This window comes from Felis catus, chromosome B3 (assembly GCF_018350175.1).
Source record: "Felis catus isolate Fca126 chromosome B3, F.catus_Fca126_mat1.0, whole genome shotgun sequence".
In the NCBI taxonomy this organism is placed as follows: Eukaryota; Metazoa; Chordata; class Mammalia; order Carnivora; family Felidae; genus Felis; species Felis catus.
Genome location: NC_058373.1, coordinates 115,684,964 through 115,708,211, shown reverse-complemented (window position 1 = coordinate 115,708,211; position 23,248 = coordinate 115,684,964). Strand labels below are relative to the sequence as shown.

At 38.4% G+C, this 23,248-nt stretch overlaps 1 long non-coding RNA gene across 9 annotated transcripts in view; it reads left to right on the top strand.

The window, feature by feature from the left end:
• The window catches only part of LOC102901064, a 56,070-nt gene that overhangs the window by 28,904 nt on the left and 3,918 nt on the right, over positions 1–23,248 (top strand). For 7 of the 9 annotated variants that reach the window (XR_002743169.2, XR_006599755.1, XR_002158766.3 and 4 more), the window contains one exon: positions 13,805–13,936. The exons of 1 other annotated variant lie outside the window; for it this stretch is intronic. This is a non-coding gene — a long non-coding RNA (uncharacterized LOC102901064). The remainder of the gene's footprint in view (positions 1–13,804; positions 13,937–23,248) is intronic. One more of the 9 variants, XR_006599756.1, reaches the window with a different exon arrangement.

Here is a 23,248-nt window from a genome sequence, read left to right as displayed (position 1 = left end):
AAATAGTAACACAGAAGTGCTACTGTTTGTGATCGGTCACTTACTATGCTTCGAAGCCTCTGCTTTTCAAATACTATTCCATTAACCGCTATTCTGACTGTGAGTTTAAGTGTCTTGATTATTTACATGTTACCAATGAGACAACTGAGGCATAAAGAGATTAAGTAACCTCCTTATGTAATCATGGCTAAGATCACACAGCAGCTGAAAAAATAATCCTGTGAGCCAGGACTTGAACCCAGATCTGTCTGGTGTTAAGGTCTGCAGTCTTTTTTTTTTTTTTATAATTTTTTTTAATGTTTATTCATTTTTGAGAGATAGAGAGAGACAAAGCATGAGTGGGGAAGGGGCAGAGAGAGGGAGACACAGAATCCGAAGCAGGCTTCAGGCTCCGAGCTGTCAGCACAGAGCCCGATGTGGGGCTCGAACTCATGAACTGCGAGATCATGACCTGAGTCGAAGTCGGGTGCTCAACCGACTGAGCCACCCAGGCGCCCCAAGGTCTGCAGTTTTAATGACTTCATGTCTACTAGAAAAGCAGCTTATACTTCTCTTATCTGCCACAGGATTTTCATGTTTGTAGTAATGGGTAGTGTCTTGTGAAAATTGGATGGAGAAAGAAGGAAGCAAGAACCAAAGTGGGGTCAGAAAGGTGTAACTGGTATAGTGTGAAGAATAGCAGACTTGAAGTCACGGTACCTTTTTTTTGATTTATCTAATGATCTATGAAACTAATAGTATCTATTAGTATTTTTGCAGGATGTGGTTCACAGTAACAGCTGAGTATTTCTTTAAAATACATATTCTTAGAGCTTACTTCAAACCTGGTGAATTAGAATTTTTGAGTTGGAACTTAGGAATAGGAAATACATCAAATTTAAGGTAAAAAAAAAAAAAAACACAGGAAACTGAGTACCTGGGGAAAAGATACAATAGATAAGATTTGGCAAACGAGGTTTATAATAATAAACTCTTACAAATCAATAAAATGTTAGTAACGATAGGCATTTAGATAAAGATGAGATACAACGAAGTAGGTAATATAGGTAAAGATGTTCAGACTATGTTCAAGGTATGCCTAGGTCAGCGTGAGGAGAAACAAGAACTCTCAAAGTGATAGTTGCAGTATAAATTGGATAGTTGCAATATAGATTGCCAAATTAGAAAGCTAACAATTCTGATTCAAAAGAAAATAATAAGGATTTCCATTTTGGATACTTTGGCCAACTAGATACCTGGAATAACCCTTTTAGACTAAAGTAATTAAAACTGTAAATAAGATATTTTTAAAATTGTTGACCGTAGATGAGGGGAGACCACTGAGAAACCGTAAAAAAGAAAAGTAAAACTCTGGTTTCTGGTCTCCCATGTGAGAAAGCTTGGAAGCTTGGAAGTTGCATTCTGTCTCAACAACAAGGGAAACGCTAAATAAACTGAAAAATTAACAACTTTAGTGAGATCCATCAGAGAAGTGAGAGGTTGTGGCACGGGGGGGAAGCAGAGGGTATGTGGGAACTCTTGGTACTGTATGCTCAATTTTGCCGTGAACCTAAAACTTAAAAAATAAAAGTCTATTTTAAAAAATTTGTTTAAAGATTTTCTGAGTTGAGACAAATGAAAGGATTTACAGAGGCCAAAAATAATACTAGGAGGAACTCCCAATAAGTAAGAGAGCACCCAGGTCTGCTTTTTCCCTAATGGGAAATTTCTCCTAATCCCTAATTTCTCCTAAAGGGATTTCTCCTAATCCCTGGAGATTTTGATCTTTGGGGGTTTCAGTGCCTGTGTTATGCCAGGGAACAGGAGTGAAGTCGGACCTCAGAAGTCTAACAGGAGATCTCTTCATAAAGCTAGAACCCAAAAGGAAAATGAGAAACAAACCTTCTACAAAAAAAGGAGGAGAGGGGTGAAAATTACTTGTCTCAAACTTGTAACAAAGGAGAGGTAGGTAATCTCCCATGAGAATTTATAATACCAGGCGTGCCCAAAGTAGGTTTGAGGCCAAATGCATACAATCTATGTGACTCCTAGAAATCTCTAAAAACTTTCAGTAGATAATTTAATTTATCCAGGTTGATATAGTGCCCTTAAGCAAAAGCAAATCATCTTTTCAGGAATGCGACTTCCAACGAAATCCCAAAGCATTCCCAAAGATTCCAAAGTGAATGAATGAACGAATGAATACATGAATGAATGAATGAACAAATAAACAGCTCTAGGAAAAACAGATAATAGGGCAGAAATAAGGTCCCATAAGTGACAGCCAAAGAAACAACAGTTGTATTAGGCCCCAAAAGACTTAACATATTCAAATTATCATGCATAGATTATAAAATAAACATACTTAATATATTTAAAGAAAAATTTAAAAGCTCAAAATGTGCTCAAAGAATAAAAGAATTTGAAGGGAGACCACTAAGATTTGGACAACAGCCAGCAAGAATTTCTAGAAATGAAAAATAAAATAATTAGACTGATAAAACTCAGTGGAGCACGTTAGAACAGTTTAGAGAAAATTGGTGTACTGAAAGGTACATTGGAAGAAATTACCCAGAATTCAAATTATCCAGAAAATGGAAAAATGAAAGAAATATTAGATAAGGAGGCTAGAGCACCAAGTTCCAAGAAGTATCTATTCAAAGTCTAAAACAGAAATAACAGAAAAGGAGGAAGAGGCAGTCTTCAAAGAGATAGTGACAGAGAATTTTCCACATTTTATGAGAAACACACACAAAGCCTTCATGTATCACAAATAGAATAAATAAAAGAAAATAAATAAAAGAAAACTTTGACAAGTCATGGTGAAATCGTAGACAGCAAAGAAAAGGATAATTTTTAAAACAAGTGGAGAAAAGTAACTCAAACATTACATTCTAAATTTGAGAATTAAAATTCCTTTAAAATTCTTGTGAAACATATCAAAATTAACATACTACCACATTCTCCAATCACAATGCGGTTTAGTTAGAAATTTTTATTTTTATTTTTTAAAGTTTATTTATTTTGAGAGAGAGTGAGAGAGACAGCACAAGCCAGGGAGGGGCAGAGAGAGGGGAAGAGAGAGAATCCCAAGCAGGCTCCACACTGTCAGCGTGGTGCCTGATGTGGGGCTCAAAGCCACAAATGACTAGATTATGATCTGAGCCGAAGTCGGCCGCTTACCTGACTGAGCCACTCAGGCGCCTCTAGTTAGAAGTTTTTAAATACAGCGAAAACACCATCTAAAGTTAGATACTTTAGAATATACACACATACTTCTAAACCACTCTTACTCAAAGAAGTCATGATGGCACTAACAATATTTAGAAATAAATTATAGTGGTAATATTCTTTGCCATAAAGAGTCTGACTCCATTGGTGATGTTTGCTGATAATTTTCAGGCTCCACCACTCCTTCGCCTTCGTCTCACTGCTGGGCAAGGAGATAGGAAAGTTTGGATGTTCCTTCCTTCCTCTGGTACTAGTAAGACATTCAAGCCACACAAGCTCTAGTCAACCTGTGGGAACTCTCACCTCAAACCCACCCCTTAACCACCATAAAATCCCAAGCCAGTTGCCCCTTCCTGCTCTCCCAAGCCATCTTTGGAGCTGCTTTCAAGCTTACCTTACTCCCCAGAAAACCTTATTATGTCAGGAATAAACTTTTTCATACTCTCAGTGTATGTGTGGTGTCATCAGTCTCCACATCAAAACTTTGGGTGAAGCTGGCATCCCTCCTCTATAGGAGACCACATGTTATATATCAAAACTTTCTGTGTAAGTACTGCTGGGTTTATAGGGATATTTATAGTCTTAAACGATACATATATTGGAAAAGAAGAAAGGCTGAAAATTAATAAGCTAAGTCTCCAATTTAAGAAATTTGGAAAAGAATTGAGAACAAACCCAAAGAAAGGCAGAGTGGAGGAAATTAATAAATTAACATAAAGTTGAAAGACTCATCAAAGGTATAAACTAGCAATTCAAAAAGACTTATGGGGCACCTGAGTGGCTCCGTTGGTTAAGCTTCTGACTTCAGCTCAGGTCATGATCTCATGGTTGGTAGATTCGAGCCTGGCGTTGGGCTCTGTGCTGACAGCTCAGAGCCTGGAGCCTGCTTCAGATTCTGTGTCTCCCTTTTTCTCTGCCCTTCGCCAATTTGCACTCTGTCTCTTTCTCTCAGAAATAAATAGGGGCGCCTGGGTGACTCAGTCGGTTAAGCTACTGACTTGGGCTTGGGTCATGATCTCATGGTTTGTGAGTACGAGCCCCGCATCGGGCTCTGAGCCTGCTTCAAATTCTGTGTCTCCCTTTCTCTCTGCCCCTCCACTGCTCATGCTCTCTCTCTCTCAAAAATAAATTAACATTAAAAAATGAAGTAAATAAACATTTTAAAAAAGGGCTTATAAAATAGATAACTCTTGGGATGCCTAGCTGGCTCAGTTGATAGAGCATGTGACTCTTGATTTTAGGGCTGTGAGTTCAAGCCCCACGTTGGGTTTTGGAGATTACTTAAAAATAAAATCTTAAAAAAAATAGGTAATTCTTTAGCAAAGATTACCAGGGGGGGAACAAAAGAGAATAAACAAACACAATAAGAAATTAAAAAAAAAATAATAAAACTATAACTATAGAGATTTAAAGACAATAAAATGAAATCTTTTTGACAGCACATTTGAAAACTTAGTCCTAGAAACTTAAAGAAAATAAAGTCCTAGAAAAGTTAACTTACCAAAGCTGATTTTCAAATGAATAGAAAACCTGAATAGTCTACAAATGGTAAGAGAACTGAATAAGTAAATAATTTCCAGTTCACATAAGATGGTGTAGATTTGTTTCTCTCTGCTCCTTCCCACTAAATACATCTGTAGACCCTGGAAGTAACACAAAAGGTAGCCAAAGGAGAACTCTAATAAAAGGTTGTAAAAAGATGGCAAACTGGTTTGGAATCTCAATACCCAGCAGCAGCGTATTTTACAAACACCTCACCCAACGGCACCTCGGACCCAGTGTTTCTGAACACCCATCTTAGCAACAGCAAGTAGCCCAGGTTGGTTCATTCACCACTTCCCATTCCCCTTCCCCCTGCCGTCTCCCCACCAGTATCAAACAGGAAAACACCACCCTGCGAGCCTGGCATCACTGGCAAGGAGCCCTGCTAATGATTAGTGGTTAGGGATAGCACTTTTCTGGGCCTGAGATTCACTTCCCCCATCAAGAGATACTGGGACAGCTGAGCAGCACTGGACCGCTGGCCCCCATCACAATTTGCATCCCAAGCAGGAAAGTCTGCTTTGTCCTTGTGGGCCTGAGACTGCCCTCTCCTAGTCAGAGACACTAGAGAGGCCACATAACATGAACAGGAGAGGCGCTATCACAACAGTAGCAAGGCATGGCACATCTTTTTGTGTTCATGGGCCTGAGATTTCCCTTCTCCATTCAGAGACACTGGGGTGGGAGGACAGGTGATCAGCAAGAGGGACCCCACCACAACAGGCTGCCCAGCCAGGAAGCTTCTTTGTCCCTGTAGAACTAAGGCTCCCTTCTCCTTGCTGGAGGACACTAAATGGCCCAGTCTGCACAAATCCTTCTGTTTTCTTAGGCAGCAACAGTAGGAACAAGTGGGAATCCCAGTGTCACCTGAAAAAAGCAAGGAGACCAAAATAATACCACAAAGGCTCTGAAAATTAAACTGTCACTGAAACTACAGCTCACAAAAGTTGGATAGAACTTGCATGCTAAACCTAAACAAGGTAAATGCCTGTTAAAATAAAGTGTTTAGATAGGGACCAGAGTTGGTTTTTTGTTGTTGTTGTTTTTAACATAATGGGCAAAATGTCCAGGGTATAATTGAAAATCACTCATCATACCAAGAACCAAGAAAATCACAACTTCAATGAGAAAAAACGATCATCTAATACCAATATGGAAATGAATCAGATGTTGGAATTATCTGACAAGGATTTTTAAAGAGGCCATTGTAAAGTGCTTTAACAATCATTACACATTCTTTTCAAACAAGAAAAAAACAGAAAATGTGAGCAAAGAAACAGAAGTTATATAAAAAAGAAACATCAAAATTATAGAACTGAAAAATACAATTAAATATTTCTTTTATATTGCTGGGTTAAATAGTAGAATGAAGATGACCGGGGATAGACGCAGTGAACTTTAGCACAAATCGACAGAACTTATCCAGTATGAACAAGAGGTAAGATAGGCTGAGGAAAAAAGAAGAATAGAGCTTCAGGGGATCAGGAGGGACCTGTGAGACAGTGCAAACATTCGTATCAGAGTCCCAGAAAAAGAGAGTGAGACTGAAAGAGTATTCAAAGAAATAATAGCTGAAAACGTCCCACATTTGGCAAAAGACACAAACCTATATATTCAAGATGAACAAATCCCAAACAGAACAAATCCGAAGAGGTCTACTCCAACACACAACACAACTTATGGAAACTTCAGAAAAAGAAAAAAAATCTTGAAAATAGAAATTGTTACCAAAACCCAAGTTTGACTGCCCATTACTCAAAAAGCCAATACTCAAGAGTTTTGTTTGAAAAAGAGTATGAGCTTTTTTCAGGCGTCGGGCAATCTGGGGAAAAGGCAGAATCTTGTCCAAAGGCCAGCTTTAAGGTGTCTGCCTGGTGCAGGGGTTTTTAAAGGAGTTTAGGGCAGTTAATCAGTAAAGAGAGTGCATTGATCTGTAACATTACTCTTTTTATTTATTATTTATTATTATTATTAGAGAGAGCGAGGGGGGTAGGCAGAGAGAGAGAGAGAGAGGGAGAGAGAGAATCTTAAGCAGGCTTACGACCATGAGATCATGACTTGAGCCAAAATCAAGAGTTGGATGCTTAACTGAATGAGCCACCCAGGTGCCCCAATCCATAGCATTTTTTGATTGCATGGAGACTTGATGGTGCCAGCTACAGATGTTATCTCAGCTTGGAGGTTGTGCAAGGGGGTCTAGTTCCTTGGTGCCCAGAGGGGAGGGAGGTTTGTGCAAGAGAATTTGGTGATGTGTAGATGGGCTTTGTTTTTGAAAAGAATGCCTGATCTATAGATACACGAAGAAAGATTTAGTTAATCACACAGGCTGTGGGTACTTGCTGAGGCTTGAGAACTACCAGGTTGGCCAGAAGGGCCAAGGCAGCTTCCAGATGATGCATTCCCTATAAAGAACACTAATTCCAATGACAGAAGATGTCTCATAAAAAATATGCAGGCCCAGAAGGAAGTGGTGCATTTTTCAAGTGGTGAAAGAACAGAACTGTCAACCATGAATTCTATTTCCTGTGAAACTATCCTTCAGGAATGAAGAGGAAATAAAGACACTTTTGAAGGAAGGAAAATGCCAAGAATTGGTCTCTAGCAGACCTACCCTTATTAGCGAAAGGAATGTCTTCAAAGAGACAAGATATGATAAAAGAAGGAATCTTGGAGCATCAGGAAGGAAGAACAATGGGAAGATTAGAAATATGGGTACATACAGTAGACTGTCCTTCTCCTCCTGAGTTCTAGAAGTCATATTTGATGACTGAAACAAAAACTGTAACACCACCTGATACTCAAGACAATGATATTTGAAAGTGGAGAAGGCAAAGGGACCTAAATAGAAGTAAGGTTACTGAACTTCACTATAAATGCTCAAATGTTGATGCCAGTAGAACATAATAAGTCATATATTTATATTGTAATATTTAGAGCAACCACTATGAAAAGTATACAAAGAGACACACTCAAACACACTACAAATAAGATCCTAAAAAAAATGTTCAAATAACCCACAGAAAGGCAAGAAAAAGAAACAAAGGAATGAGAACTAGTGGAAACAAAAACAAATAACAAAATTGCAGACTTAAGCATTAACAACATCACCTTGAGTGTGGTCTAAATATACCAGTTAAAAGGCAAAGATAAGTGGGATGAATAAATAAACATCACTTAAAAATATGCTGTGTACAAGAAATTCACTTCAAATTCAATGAAATAGGTAGGTTGAAAAAAATGATTGAAAAAGATTTACGATGCAAACATTGATCTAAAAAACCAGGAGTGGCATATTCATATCTGATAAAGTAGATTTCAAAGCAAAGGATTATTACTAGAGACAAGGAGGAATATTACACAATGATAAAGGATCAGTCCACTAGGAAGATACATTAGTTTCCTAAGTACCACAAACTGGGTGGCTTAAAACAATATAAATTTATTATCTCACAGTTTTGGAGGGTAAAATCCTGAAATTAAGGTGTTGGCAAGGCCATGCTCCCTCTGAAACGTGTAGGGGAGAATTCTTCTTTTTGCCTTCTAGCTTCTGGTGTTTCCTGGCAACCTTTGGCATTCCTTGGCTTGTAGATGCATCACTTCAATTTCTGCCTCTTTCATCACATAGCTACCTTCTCCCTGTGTCTGTGTCCAATTTTTTTTCTTCTTATAAAGCCGACCCTAATCCAACGTGGCCTCACTATAACCTGATTGCATCTATTTCCAAGTGAGGTCAAATTCACAGATACCAGGAGTTATGACTTCAACATATCTTTTTGGATGACACAATTCAACTCTTAACAGAAGATGTAATTATCCTAAATGTGTATGCACTCAACTTCAGAGCTTCAAATTACATGAAGCAAAAACTGATCTAGCTGAAAGGAGAAATAGACAAACCACAATTACAGCTGGGGACTTAAACAGCCCATCTCAGAAACTGATAGAACTACCAGCCAGAAAATCAACAAGATCCTATTGAATGATTGTGTTGAATTCTACCTGACAGTCAAGAAAGAGATAATTCCAATCTTAAACCAGCTCTTCCAGAAACTTATAAAAGAGAGAATACTCTATAATTTATTTTAAGAGAATGGTATAATCATGATAATTAAAATCCAAGAAAGAGAAAATAAGAAAGAAAATTATAGGTAATGCTCAATAATGAACATGGATTTAAAATTTTTAAATAAAATATTAGCAAACTGAATTTAGCAACATATAAAAGACATACTACCTTATGACTAAGTTTAATTTATTCTGGTAATGCAACATTGGTTCAACATTTGAAAATCAATTGATATAATTTCCAACATTAACAGATTAAAGAAGACCATATAACCAGTTCAAGTTATACAACTACTTAGTTAAATTTCAACACTCTTTCATGACTTTTAAAAAACATTGTTAGCAAATTAAAAATAAAAGGAAACTTCCTGCTCGAACAAAATTAAGCCTACAACAAATATCATATTTACCTCTGAAAAAAATGAAGCATTCTCCTTAAGATTTATTAGAAGACACAGGTTATCTATTACTACTTCCATTAATCATTGTTCTGGAGTCCCAGGCCAACACAGTAAGGCAAGGAAATAAATAAATTTATAAGTATTGTAAAGAAGTAAATAAAATGGTCATAATTCATAAACGACATGATTTTCTTTGTAGACAATCCAAAATAATCTAAAGGCAAATTATTAAAGAGTATCTAGCAAGTCTGTTAGGTAAAATGTAATTACACAAATTATTACATTTTTATTTAGCAACAAGAAACAGTAAAAATAATATTTATGGAAACTTCAAAAATATAAATACCTAGGAAAAGCTAACAGAAGACACACAACACTTTCACTGAAAAAAAAAATGATAAACCTTTAATGAATTAAAGTTGCCCAAATAAAACAAGAGATACATCATGTTCGTGGATTGGAAAACATTATCATAAAGCTGTCACTTCTCTCTCAAATACTTGTATTTTTTCAATGCAATTGCAATCAAAATCCAATAAATGTTTTTCTGATCTTAAAAGTTAATTCTTTTTCGGGGATCCTGAGTGGCACAGTTGGTTAAGCATCCAACTCTTGATCTCAGCTCAAGTCATGGTCTCACGGTTCATGAGTTCGAGCCCCACATTAGGCTGTGCACTGATGGTGTGGAGCCTGCTTGGGATTCTGTCTATCCTTCTCTCTGCTCCTCCCCTGCTTGTGCTTACTCTCTCTCAAAGTAAATAAATAAACTTAAATAAGTAAAAAAATTTTTAAAGTTAATTCTATTTTTTTTAATTTATTTTTATTTTTATTTTTTTGAGAGAGAGTGAGTGCATGTGCAAGTGGGAGAGGGGCAGAAGGAGAGAATCCTAAGCAGGCTCTACATTGAGCGTGGAGTCCAACGCCAGCTCTATCTCACGACTGAGATTATGACCTGAGCCGGAATCAAGAGTTGGACACTTAACTGACTGAGCCATCCAGGCACCCCTTAAAAGCTAATTCTAAAATGTTTAGGGTCGGGGAGAGGTAGTGATTACAGATATTTGGGTTAACCTTGGATAGAAGACTTTACATTTTCTAAGACTGTTTAATAAGTTACAAGTAAACTTTTGGGTTTGGTAGCTTATGCTATAGTCAGGCCTGGGGAAATAGAAGTGGAGAAGTCTGGTCCCAGAAGAAAGCACAGAGATATGTCTACCAGAGAATTATAAAGCACAGCCCTGTTGGGGAATAATGGATGAAGGGAAGAAAACCAGTGTTGGTATGTGAAGGAACCGTGAGTCCAAGCTGTTGAAGGTCCCTTTGTGCTTCCAGAAAATTACTGTATTTAAAAGGACTAATTTTAAAATCAGACTCTCAATCAATTCATATTTTATTTTTGGAACCTGAATACTATCCCCCAAGCAGAAATTCATTAGTGTGGAACTGGAGGATTCCTTTGTATCACATACTAAGATAAAAGAGTCACCGATAGTTGGTGAATATGACAAAGCAGTGGCACCACAACTGGGGCGGCTTGATGAAATGAAGACAGAAGCTGACAGTGCTCGGGAGTGTTGTGAAGCCCAGCAGCCCCAAACTTAGGAGAATGAACTGAAAATAAACACGACGTTTCCAGACACACTACAGTTGGCTACAGGCATTCATTCAGCTTTCTCTGACATCATCTGGTAGGAAGAAAATACTTCCTTCGGTTTCAACCACAGCTATTCAGGTTTCCTGTTCTGGTTGTAAAAAAAATCTTCAGAGGAGGGGGTCTACTCAGCTCTTCTGCTCCACATTGTGCATCACTGCATACATTTCATCTGCCAATTCACCAGTTCTTCCCAAGAGAACTTCTTCAAACTGCTCCAAGTATATAATTCTAAATTATGCCCCATTACTTCCCTGCATAGATCTTGATCAGAGTCTTGGCTGTAATTGTCTACATTTTCATTTTTTCTGAAGACGTATCCCCTTGGTTGAGTGAAAAGAAGCTGTTTCTGGGGCGCCTGGGTGGCGCAGTCGGTTAAGCGTCGGACTTCAGCCAGGTCACGATCTCGCGGTCCGTGAGGTCGAGCCCCACGTCGGGCTCTGGGCTGATGGCTCGGAGCCTGGTGCCTGTTTCCGATTCTGTGTCTCCCTCTCTCTCTGCCCCTCCCCCGTTCATGCTCTGTCTCTCTCTGTCCCAAAAATAAATAAACGTTGAAAAAAAAATTAAAAAAAAAAAAGCTGTTTCTGCTTTTAGTTGGTCTGTTAGACTCTTCAGAAATAGTTTTTTTGTTGTTGAGAGATTTGCAGAAATTAAAATGTAAGGGGTTTTCTCTTCAGCTTTAAATAATATGGCTTCTGAAACTTTCCTCTTCATTTGAAATTCTCTGTAAGTGGAATTATTATATGCCCATTCTGTTTTAGCATTTAACTGTATAGTGTGCAAACCACTAACACATTAATCATACCACAGTTAATTTAGATCTTCCAAGGTATAAAATTACCTAATGTTTCTCTTGTAATGGTAAATGAGGTTATTTGATTCTTTTGCAAAACTGAATAGCCATAGGTAAACGTGGATAGATGGCTGAAGTCTTCAAGATTTCTGTGAGCTACTGTTGGGGTCTGTATTGCCATTTTTCTTTCCTTTTTTTTTTTTTTTCCCACATTTGTAGGGCAATTGAGATGCAGAGAAAGGAAGTAGTAGTAATTTCTTAATGAACTAGTGAAAAACGTCCACAGCTTTAAACTATAACCTGAGATGTATAAAGGATCAACGTGCTTTGAGACTCCTATCACAGTATAATTCTGGTTTGTTATTACTCATTACATGCTAATGCCAAACTTTGAATATTTTTGTTTCAGAACAAAGAAAACATAGGCCACCAGTTTTGCTTGTAAATACAATAAATTTCCTTCCAAATGTCTTTAAAAATAAAACAAAGTAAAATAAAATGTTTATGAAAGGCCAAGAATAACTAAGACACTCTTGTAGAAACACTTAGAGATGAATAGACATACCTACAAGATATGAAGAGTCTTTATACAGCTATAGTAATTAAGGATGGTGTGACATTGGTGGAGATGTAAAGAGTCTAGTTGAATAAAATGAAAGCCTGGAAAGAGACACAAATACTGAAACGTGGTATATGATAGAGTTAGCATAGCAGATCAGTAGAAAAGGATTATTTGTTACCAAACAGGGCTGGCATAATTGGTTATCTATATGACGGAAAATAAAATTATACCCATACCTCACATTATACGCAAAAATTAATATCAGATGGTTTAAGAATCTAAATGTCAAAGGCAACTCTATAAAAGTTCTAAAAGACCATATAGATGAATGCCTCTACAAGACACTTTACAATACAGGGCCTTCATACATGCTGGCCCTTCTATCCAGAATGGTCTGCCTTGCCTTCTGCCTGTTTAACAGCATCTTGCACTTCAAATTCTAGCTCATATGTTACTTGCCCAGCAAAGTCTTCTTAATTATCCAGGCTTAATCAGATCCCCTGGTTATAAATGCTCAAAGGTCATTCTACTTTTTTCTTTTTAAAATATCTTTCTTTGAGGTATAATTTACATAAAATAAACTTGACAAATCTTAAATGTACATACAGCCTGATGGATTTTTACATGGGTAACTACCTGTGTAAGCACTACCCAGACAAAGACATTGAACATGCTTCACCCAAGTATAAGCGGGTGGCTTCTTCCTATTGTTGAATAAAAGGGCAGTAAGGTCTGGATGGAGGTGTTGGCTAGCAGATAATGAAAAACATCAACAATTCATTGAGGCCAAAGTCAGTGCAAACCCCAGGTAGGACCCTTTAAAGGGAATGCATGTCATATATTGGCTTTGGAAGCAAAGCCCATTTATTCTACTCAAAGCAATTTCTAATTCATACTTAAGTCACTTTCTGAACTCTATTCTGTGTGTGTGTGTGTGTGTGTGTGTGTGTCTATTTTTGATATGAGTTTCATTCTGATTTCAATATTGTAAACTTTTAATATTATATATGATACTGAAAATACCCCCTCCATGCACTTATTTGTCATCATCACTTTTGAAATTTTTAAACGTTTATTTATTTTTGAGAGAGAGAGAGACAGAGCATGAGCAGGGGAGGGGCAGAAAGAGAGGGAGACACAGAATCTGAAGCCAACTCCAGGCTCTGAGCTGTCAGCACAGAGCCCAATGCGGGGCTCGAACTCACGAACCGAACCGTGAGATCATGACCTGAGCTGAGGTCAGACTCAGCTTAACCGACTGAGCCACCCAGGCGCCCCCATCATCATCATTTTTATTTTGAGAAGTTTTTGACTGTTTTTGCCCTTATTTTTCCTTCTAGATAACTTTCAGAATAATTTTGTCAAGGGGCCATAAAAACATGAAACATTCTAGGAACATGTAACTCCTTCAGTTCAAGTTTTTCATTCATGTCTCTGGTGGCATAAACTACTAAATTCTGGTCGGTGGAATGTGGGTTAAATTGATGATGGAACTTCCAGCCTGGGCTCATAAAAATCTTCCCACTCAAAATTCTTTCACTTAAAATCCTTCATGCTCATTTTCCCATTTGATCTGGCAGGAATGGAGGTAGAAACAACCCCATGACAACTTTGGATTAAAGATGAAGGCCATACAATATGGAAGTAACCTGGGTCCCTGAATCCCATTTGGAAGAGAGCTGCCTGAACTGGAAGGTACTATGCTGAGTGAAGTAAGTCAGTCAGAGAAGGACAGATATCTTATGTTTTCACTCATATGTGTATCTTGAGAAACTTAACAGAAGACCATGGGGGAAGGGGAGGGGAAAAAATAGTTACAAAAAGAGAGGGAGGGAGGCAAACCATAAGAGACTCTTAAATACAGAAAACAAATTGAGGGTAGATGGGGGGGCAGGAGAGGGGAAAATGGGTGATGGGCATTGAGGGTGAGGGGACTTGTTGGGTTGAGCACAGGGTGTTGTACGTAAGCGATGAACCATGGGAATCTACCCCAAAACCAAGAGCATACTTTACACACTGTATGTTAGCCAACTTGACAATTAATTATATTTAAAAATAAAAAATAATAAAAATAAACACTTAAGTAATAAAAAAATGTAAATTCACATTGATAGGTATGTCAAAGGGGCACCAGGAGTCAATGGAAAGAACTACCAATGGCCAAAGCTGAAATATTTGAGCAGCTTAGTAAATAATGTGCTATAAGATTGTAGCTCAAAGTATAAAATTAATATCCATGAGTCCATTAAATAAATAAATAAATAAATAAATAAATAAATAAATAAATAAATAAATCACCCATTTTGACTTTTATATGAGGAAGGAGTTTTCATTGGGTTTCGCTACTGAAGTTGGGGATTGTGTATTACAACAGCTAGCTAGTTCTGAGTAATGCATCCTTTGGGTGCTTCTCTAGATCTCCCTAACACAAACACTATACTATTTGAATTATACATTAATATAACAATATTTAGAAAAAGTAGAATTTAGGAAAAGTACATTAAAATCACTATAATACTGCTATTCAATTATAACCATTTTTAACCTTTAGTTTCTAACTTTTCAGTTGTCTGTCAATTGATCACTCTATCTCTGGGCTTTCCCATATTGTGATAAAAAAATCAGTTACATTTCATAAGGTCCCACTTGCCCAATGCAATAGAGTTATCCGATTTAGCAAGTAAAGGTACAATATCCCCAGTTAGATTTTAATTTCAAATAAAATGAATAATTGCTTAGTTTATTTCCCATATAATACTTGAGAAGTACTTATATTTAAAAAGTGCTGTTTGTCTGAAATTCATATTTCACAGGGTGTCCCGAATTTTTTTTGGCAGTTCTACCGTGCAAGGACTTAATACACTCATAGTGTACCCCAGGTTTTTCTAAGTTTCATTTGTTAAGGAACAGCTCCAGCGTGGTCTTTCTCTGGCGTCTAGCCGCCCCACTGCTGTCTCCCTTGCCGATGGACCTCATAAAAAAAACCTAGCTAAAGCTTTATATGCAGCTTGATGGAGAATCATAAACAACAAATAAAATAAAGCTACCAACCTAGATCCATCTCAGAGTCCTTATTGGGCACCTCTTTCCCAGTCTCCTTCCTTGCCGCCATATAGCTGGACCAGTTCGTTCCCATCACTGGGAAACCTCGGAGCATCTCTGTGCCCTAACTCCAGATTCAACTTCCTTGAGGCCCTAATGAACACTTCTGTCCTTGGCATCGTGCTAAGTGCTTTATGTGTATTATCTTATGTAATTGGCTAGAGTGACCAACCCTCTCGGTTTGCTGTCAGGTGTTCAATTTTAGTATTGTAAGTCCTGGTCTCAGTAGACCCTCTCCCTGAGAAAAAAGGCCTGATTTTCAGTGATGAGTACAGAAGGTTGAAGGAAAAGTACAAACTTCATAGAGTGGCCCAAAGAATAGAGGCTGAAAGCAACATTGCTTTTTAGTGTCAAAGAGATACAGCATAGACTACCCATCTTTTGTAGCCACTGTTGATTTCCCGTTGTCCACTGATGTGGGCAACCATGATTTGCACTCCACAGTAATGGATCACCCATTTTGGTCACTCCCAGTGATGCAGCTGAAGCGTGCATCTCAAGTGCATTGTAACCATGACTGTTAGCGGTTTGCGCACAATTGCCTCCGGACTGTTTTGCTTTTTATGAAGGTAGCACTAGTTTGTTGTTTCACATTGTGAATATTGTGACCATGTTTTCTAAGAGTTCAGATAATGAGTATGATTATAGTGCCAAAGCCAGCATGTCCCAAACTTCACTAAAAAATAAAGCAAAATGTGTTACTTAAATAATAAATGGAAAGACGTACATACAGCTGGGTTAGGGAGATACAAAACCAGAACAACATACTGCACAGTCTTTGGGATTGGGCATGGTGGAGATGGGAAGTGAAAGCACATAGAGAAATGATCTCACAAATCTGGGATGAGGTAGGCAAGTACTTCTAAATCAATAAAAACTTTATTGTCCCTCCCACAAAAGACACAAATGCTAACTTGAAAAGTATAGCTGCTGAATTGCCTTGGGTGCCCCATGGGAAAAAACAAATACATTACCATTATAGTTCCCTTGACTGCTCCATGAAATTGAGTGAAGTTACGTTTCTTGATTCAAAAGTTGCAGCTAGAAAGTCCTATGGGCAAACAAAAGGGCAAAGTTTCACGACAGACGTGCTGGCGCCTTACAGCGTGGAGTCAATTCTTCAGTTATCATCAAGATCCTGCTTCTAGGGAACAGTAGATGATGCTTCGAATCATTGAAATGTAAAAAAAAATGTCCCCTTCAGCTCTCGTGTACTTTGATTTCAAAACTGGAGTTTTCAACTCATCTTCTTGATTTCTACCAAGATTTTTTTTTTAACGTTTATTTATTTTTGAGACAGAGAGAGACAGAGCATGAACGGGGGAGGGGCAGAGAGGGAGGGAGACACAGAATCGGAAACAGGCACCAGGCTCCGAGCCATCAGCCCAGAGCCCGACGCGGGGCTCGAACTCGCGGACCGTGAGATCGTGACCTGAGCTGAAGTCGGACGCTTAACCGACTGAGCCACCCAGGCGCCCCTCTACCAAGATTTTAATGGAAGCACACACACACAAAAATAAGACAAAAGATTATTGGTATCTTATCCAAATACAAACTAGATTTGTTCGTCTAGCTACACATTCACCAGACAGTGCAAAGTTCAGTTTTGCTGAGTTCCATTCAGTCCATAAATATCTTACCAAAGAAAATGAATATATCATAGTTTCTAAGTAGCCTGTACATTTGGTATCTAACACTGCTAACAAGGGGTGGCTTGTTTACCTGTGAAATTGAGGCTTTCATCATGAAAAATTTTAGTCTTTTTTCAGTTCTCAAAATGTACAAAGGCACTTAATGAGATTTTTTATTTTACAGAACAGGAGATAGCCTCATTATGCATGTGCCTATAAGACAGCTATCATTGTTGCCTTCCATATAAAAGATGTTAAAATGTTGGCCTACCATAAAATCAAATCTTCAAAGTGTGGGATGAGAAGAATATCCTTCTCTAATTTGGAAATACGTTGAAGAAAACAAGGATTCCGATAAAACAGAAATGTATATGCTGCTCTCTAAAATTGTTTGATGATCTCTGAAGAGGCCCTACGAGGCCTAAAAGTGAATAAACTGATTGCCACCAGAGTTTGATGTTTGTTAGTTGTGACAAAAACTAATACTGTGAAAAATGACTCATGTTTTGGAAATAAGACTGCTCCACAATTCAAAAGAAAAAAATGCTACCAGAAAAAGACACCGAGTTAAACAGGACTTCTGAATTTCTTTACTACATGGTAACTTATGTGGACTCCAAATTCAGTTTCACAAGTTAAGTTACCTCAGTGCTTTAAAATGATTTTTCCTGAGGGGTGTCTGGGTGGCTCAGTTGGTTGAGTGTCCGACTTCGGCTCAGCTCATGATCTCACGTCTGTGAGTTCAAGCCCTGCATCAGGCTCTGTGCTGACAGCTCAGAGCCTGGAGCCTGCTTCAAATTCTGTGTCTCCCTCTCTCTCTGCCCCTCCCCTGCTCATGCTTTGTCTCTCTCTGTCTCAAAAATAAATAAAAACATTAAAGAAACAGATTTTAAACTATTTTTCCTGAGAAAGAGAGGTTAAAATTACGATAGCATTTAATGTGTTTCAGAATATTATTTATTTATTTATTTATTTATTTATTTATTTATTTATTTATTTATTTATTTATTTTAGAGAGAAAGAATGCGAGTGGGGGAGAGGGGCAAAGGGAGAGAGAATCATAAGCAGGCTACACGCTCATTGCAGAATCCGATGCAGGGCTTGATCCCATGACCGTGGGATCATGACCTGAGCTGAAATCAAGAGTTGGTTGCTCAACCAACTGAGGCACCTAGGCACCCCTTAGAATATTTTTAAGACCTGGATCGCCTATATGATGAATCCATAGAGGCAAAGGACCTAATTAATTGACAAAGAACTAATCTGTCAAAACAGCCCTATGGAAACATGTGGATAGACATTTCTGGAGAACCGGAAACTGATTTCTACGAGTCTGAAAATCTGCTGGTTGGAAGTAAAATCCTCAGTATTCCATGTGCACATGCTTCTGTTAACGATGACATTTAGCTTGATGTCATCACATTGGACCCATACCTGGATTCTGAGTCACGCAGGCCTGAGAAGAGCAAAACTGCAAGTCAAAGTGAATTTTATGTTTTACCGCTCAATTTTACCATTATGTTAAAAAAGAGAAGCAAGTTCTAAAGGTTGTAAGGAGTTCAGAGAAGTATTATTGGGAAAGGAAAACAGCAAAATATGGGACAGAAAGATAAAGTTCATTATTATTTTAATTAGATAATTAAATTAAAAAGTTAAATAGGTAATACCTGTCTAATTAGTCCTATTGATTTACACGCTTCTTTTAAAAAAAAGTCTTACGTGTCTTAACATACACAATAAACCGATGCGTCTATGGGCAGCTGATATTCAACAAGGTGCCAAGACCGTTCAGTGGGGGAAAGAGAGTCTTTTGAACAAATGGTTCTGGGACAGCTTCTTATTGTTCTAATTAACATAATTATGTTAATAATAGTAGCACTATGTAATTGTTTATTTTTAAAAAAAATTTTAATGTTTATTTTTCAGAGAGAGAGATAGACTATGATTGGGAGAGGGGCAGAGAGAGAGGGAGACAGAATCTGAAGCAGGCCCCAGGCTGAGAGCTGTCAGCACAGAGCCCGATGTGGGGCTCGAACCCATAAACCATGAGATCATGACCTGAGCTGAAGTCAGATGCTCAACTGACTGAGCCACTCAGGTGCCCCAACATGCTATTGTTTAAAAGTATTTGAAAGTATGGGGCACTTGGGTGGCTCAGTCGGTTAAGCGTCCGACTTCAGCTCAGGTCATGATCTCATGGTTCGTGGGTTTGAGCCCCACATCGGGCTCTGTGCTGACAGCTCGGAGCCTGGAGCCTGCTTCCAATTTTGTGTCTCCCTCCCTCTCTACCCCTCCTCCACTCTCACTCTGTTTCTCAAAAATAAACATTAAAAAAATTTTTAAAAAGTAAAAAGTATTTAAAAGTAAACTAAAAAAAGTAAATAATACAGAATGATGTATAATTTCAAATAAACACCTATCTTCTAAATTTTTTGTTAAACTAATAAAGCGTATTTATGTTAATCATAATTATATATTGTATGTAATACATTTACTCTATGCACTTATAATATACATTATATATTACATATATTTTTGTCTGGCCTGGCTGTGTCCCAGGTTGGTACTCTAAAAAGTTGGTTATCCCAGTTAACCCCCACCTAAACCCTATGAGATAATACTGTTTTCCACACCAACTTATAGATGAGAAAACAGAGACATAAATTAACTTAACATGACAACATAATAAATGGTGGAGTTTTTTTCCTCCCTCCCATCTAAGGTCCATCAACTCCGCTATCTTCTTTTTTGGGTATGATTGAACATGGAAATGTCCATCCTCTTTAACGCAGGGTTCAGAAATTACTAGTCCATGATAGTATGAATGTGTGTTACATATGTGTGTGTTTTGGCCAGCAGTATACTTTAAAATTAGGAATTTTACTTAGGGGCGCCTGGGTGGCTCAGTTGGTTGAGCGTCTGACTTCGGCTCAGGTCACAATCTCGTGGTTTGTGAGTTTGAGCCCTGCATCAGGCTCTGCGCTGACAACGTGGAGCCTGGGGCCTGCTTTGGATCCTGTGTCTCCCTCTCTCTACCCCTCCCCTGCTCATGCTGTCTCTCTCTCTCTCAAAAATAAATAAAAACATTTAAAAAAAATAAAAATAGGGGCGCCTGCGTGGCTCAGTCGGTTAAGCGTCCGACTTCAGCTCAGGTCACGATCTCGCGGTCTGTGAGTTCGAGCCCCGCGTCGGGCTCTGGGCTGATGGCTCAGAGCCTGGAGCCTGCTTCTGATTCTGTGTCTCCCTCTCTCTCTGCCCCTCCCCCATTCATGCTCTGTCTCTCTCTGTCTCAAAAATAAATAAACGTTGAAAAAAAATAAAAAAAATAAAAATAAAATTAGGAATTGTACTTGGAGTGCCTGGGTGGCTCAGTCAGTTAAGCATCTGACTCTTGATTTTGGCCCAGGTCATGAACTCCCGGTTTGTGAGATCCAGCTCCGCGTCGAGCTCTGTGCTGACAGCGCATAGGCTGCTTGGGATTTTCTCTCTTCCTCCCTCTCTGCCCCTCCCCGCTCTCTTGCAAAAAAAAAATTAAACTTTAAAAACATAAAAAAATTTAAAAACTTAAATTAGGAATTTTACTTAAAAATCCAGATTTCCATTTTCTCTTGAAAACTCACATCATCTGGAAACACTGAGCCCACATTCCTTTACAACAGCAGTTGCTGACTGGTAGCTGTCTCTTCAGGCAGGACATTCATCTCCAGTTTGCCCACTTTCCCCTTCTCCCATTTGCTTATGTCCTGCCAGCTTCACTCAAGGACATTACACACACTTCACAGAGGCAACAGATCATAATGTTAGAACCCAGCTCTGCACCCAAACTGAGGTTCGAATTCCATCTCTGTTACTTTCTGGCTCTTTAACTGTGGACAAGGTACTTAACCTCTCTGTGTATGGGTTCCTTCTGTAAAATTACACTGATAATAGTATCTTCTCTACAGGGTATTTTGAGGATTTAAAGGGGTGATTCAAGTAGAATCCTTAGAACACTTTTGGACATGTATGTTTCCTATTAATATCATTACTACCTGTCACACTGTAACCACTTCAGTTCACTTCCCTTGCTGTAGAGGAAAGTTCATCCCTCCACCCTCAGAGGTATGGCTCCAGCCAGACAATGAAAACAGATCACAATAGTCCGGCAGCTGTACTTTTTGGGTTATTCTATCCTAAGTAATTCCACACATGGACATCAGTCATCTGGCCCACGTGGAGCTAAACCATGGTCAGTCCAATGACTTTTTAGAGTCTCTTTTCTAAAGGGAAGATTGGTTTCCTAGCTCCAGATACCCTGCACGTAATTAACCAAAAAAAAAAAAAAAAGCAACACTTGGCAAGGGAGTGCTTTCTAAATCCACTAGGCAAACGACAGCATTTTTTCCATCTTGACCCTGAGCCCCACCCCAAAGAAGTTACAGAGACTCAGAGACAGCTCTGGTTCAAACACACTTGAGAGGGCTTATTACCAAACACAATACTGACCAAGTATTGTGAATCAAGGATGACTCCCCCCCAGTCCCCTAAAAAATGTGAAATCAACTCTCTACCACTTTCAGGACTGAAAAAAGGCTGGAAGTTAATAAAAGATCCCCAAAGAATCTTAAGGGTCTGGCTTTAAATAATTATATCTAGATATAAATTTAGATTATAAATATAATAGAAATGTAATTGTCACAAAATAGATTCTATAATATCTTAAAAACTATTGTTTCACTTAGCACTATATTACTAATATATTTGGTGTCAAGATGTTTACTTTTACAATGTTATTTTTAGTAGTTTTATGGTATTCAGCTGTACGGATGTAATCAATTCACCATACTCAGACATCTGGATTGTTTCCTGGTTTTCAATAAGACAACAATGAGGTGATAAACAGCTTTGTAAATTAAATTTGGACAGCAGCTCTGTTTGTTTAACCTGGAATTTTTTCCTAGATGTGGTTCCCCTCGGTACTTCCCTCCTTTGGAAATAACTCCATTGTAAGGAAGAAAAAAAATGTTAAAACATCCTAATTTGCATATTCCATCTATTTCCTGTTAGACCCTAATTGACAGAGAAGCTATTACTTATCATCTGCATGTTCTGTACTTTACATTCTTTTTTTTTTTTTTTTTTTTTTTTTAGTTTATTTATTTTCAGAGAGAGAGAATCCCAAGCAGGCTCCCTGGTGCCAGCACAGAGCCCCATGTGACTCTCCCTCTCACCAACTGTGAGGTCATGACCTGAACTGAAGTCAATAGTCGGCTGCCTAACGGACTGAGCCACCCTTGTGCCCCTGTACTTTAAATTCTTTGCTTCAATCACCCAATACACGTTTGTGATGCATATTATTATCCTCATTTAAGAAATGAGGCTCAAGAAGTAAAGTAATATGTCCAAGGTCACAGCTAGTTAATAGCAGAAAATTTGAATTCTTGTTGGTCTGACTTCAAAGTTCAGGAACTTTCCTTAACACCATATTCCTGAAGAGATTCCACAATTCAGTTTTTGTATAGATCCAACAGTATTTTATTTTATTTTTTTTTGTTTTTTTAATTTATTTTTTTTATTTATTTTTGGGACAGAGAGAGACAGAGCATGAACGGGGGAGGGGCAGAGAGAGAGGGAGACACAGAATGGGAAACAGGCTCCAGGCTCTGAGCCATCAGCCCAGAGCCCGACGCGGGGCTCGAACTCCCGGACCGCGAGATCGTGACCTGGCTGAAGTCAGACGCTTAACCGACTGCGCCACCCAGGCGCCCCGATCCAACAGTATTTTAGATGCTGTGTGGAAGATGGCCATTTAAAACTGTCAGTGAACAAATTTGCAAAATGAATAACCACTCACTAAAAATTGATAGAAACTAAAATGTATGGTTGTAAGAGAGCTGAAATTAAGAGGTATTTCTAATTTCCTTTGATCCTGAATACACATTATTTTGTGCCATCTGCTCTGGGATGAACGCATGCTCAAGTTAAACCCCATGTCGTTCCTTAACGCCTGTCCCAAGCTCTTTGAGAGGTCTCCATTTGTGAGTCTGACTCCCTGTTCTTAGACCATATAGGTTAACTTCCCTCTGTTAAATGTTGTCAAAAACATATGTTTTAGGCTCAACAGAAAACACAGCTAAAAAGTATGACACCTTAACTGTACTTAAGGATTGTGGAATATAGATTCTGGATGATTCCTTTTTGCCCACTCCTTCATCTTAATCTGTCCATCTTCTGGAAAGATCGGCTTCCACCAGTTGAAAGAAAAATGCATCCTATTCACCCACCTGGTCAGTTCCTGACATTGGATTTGTT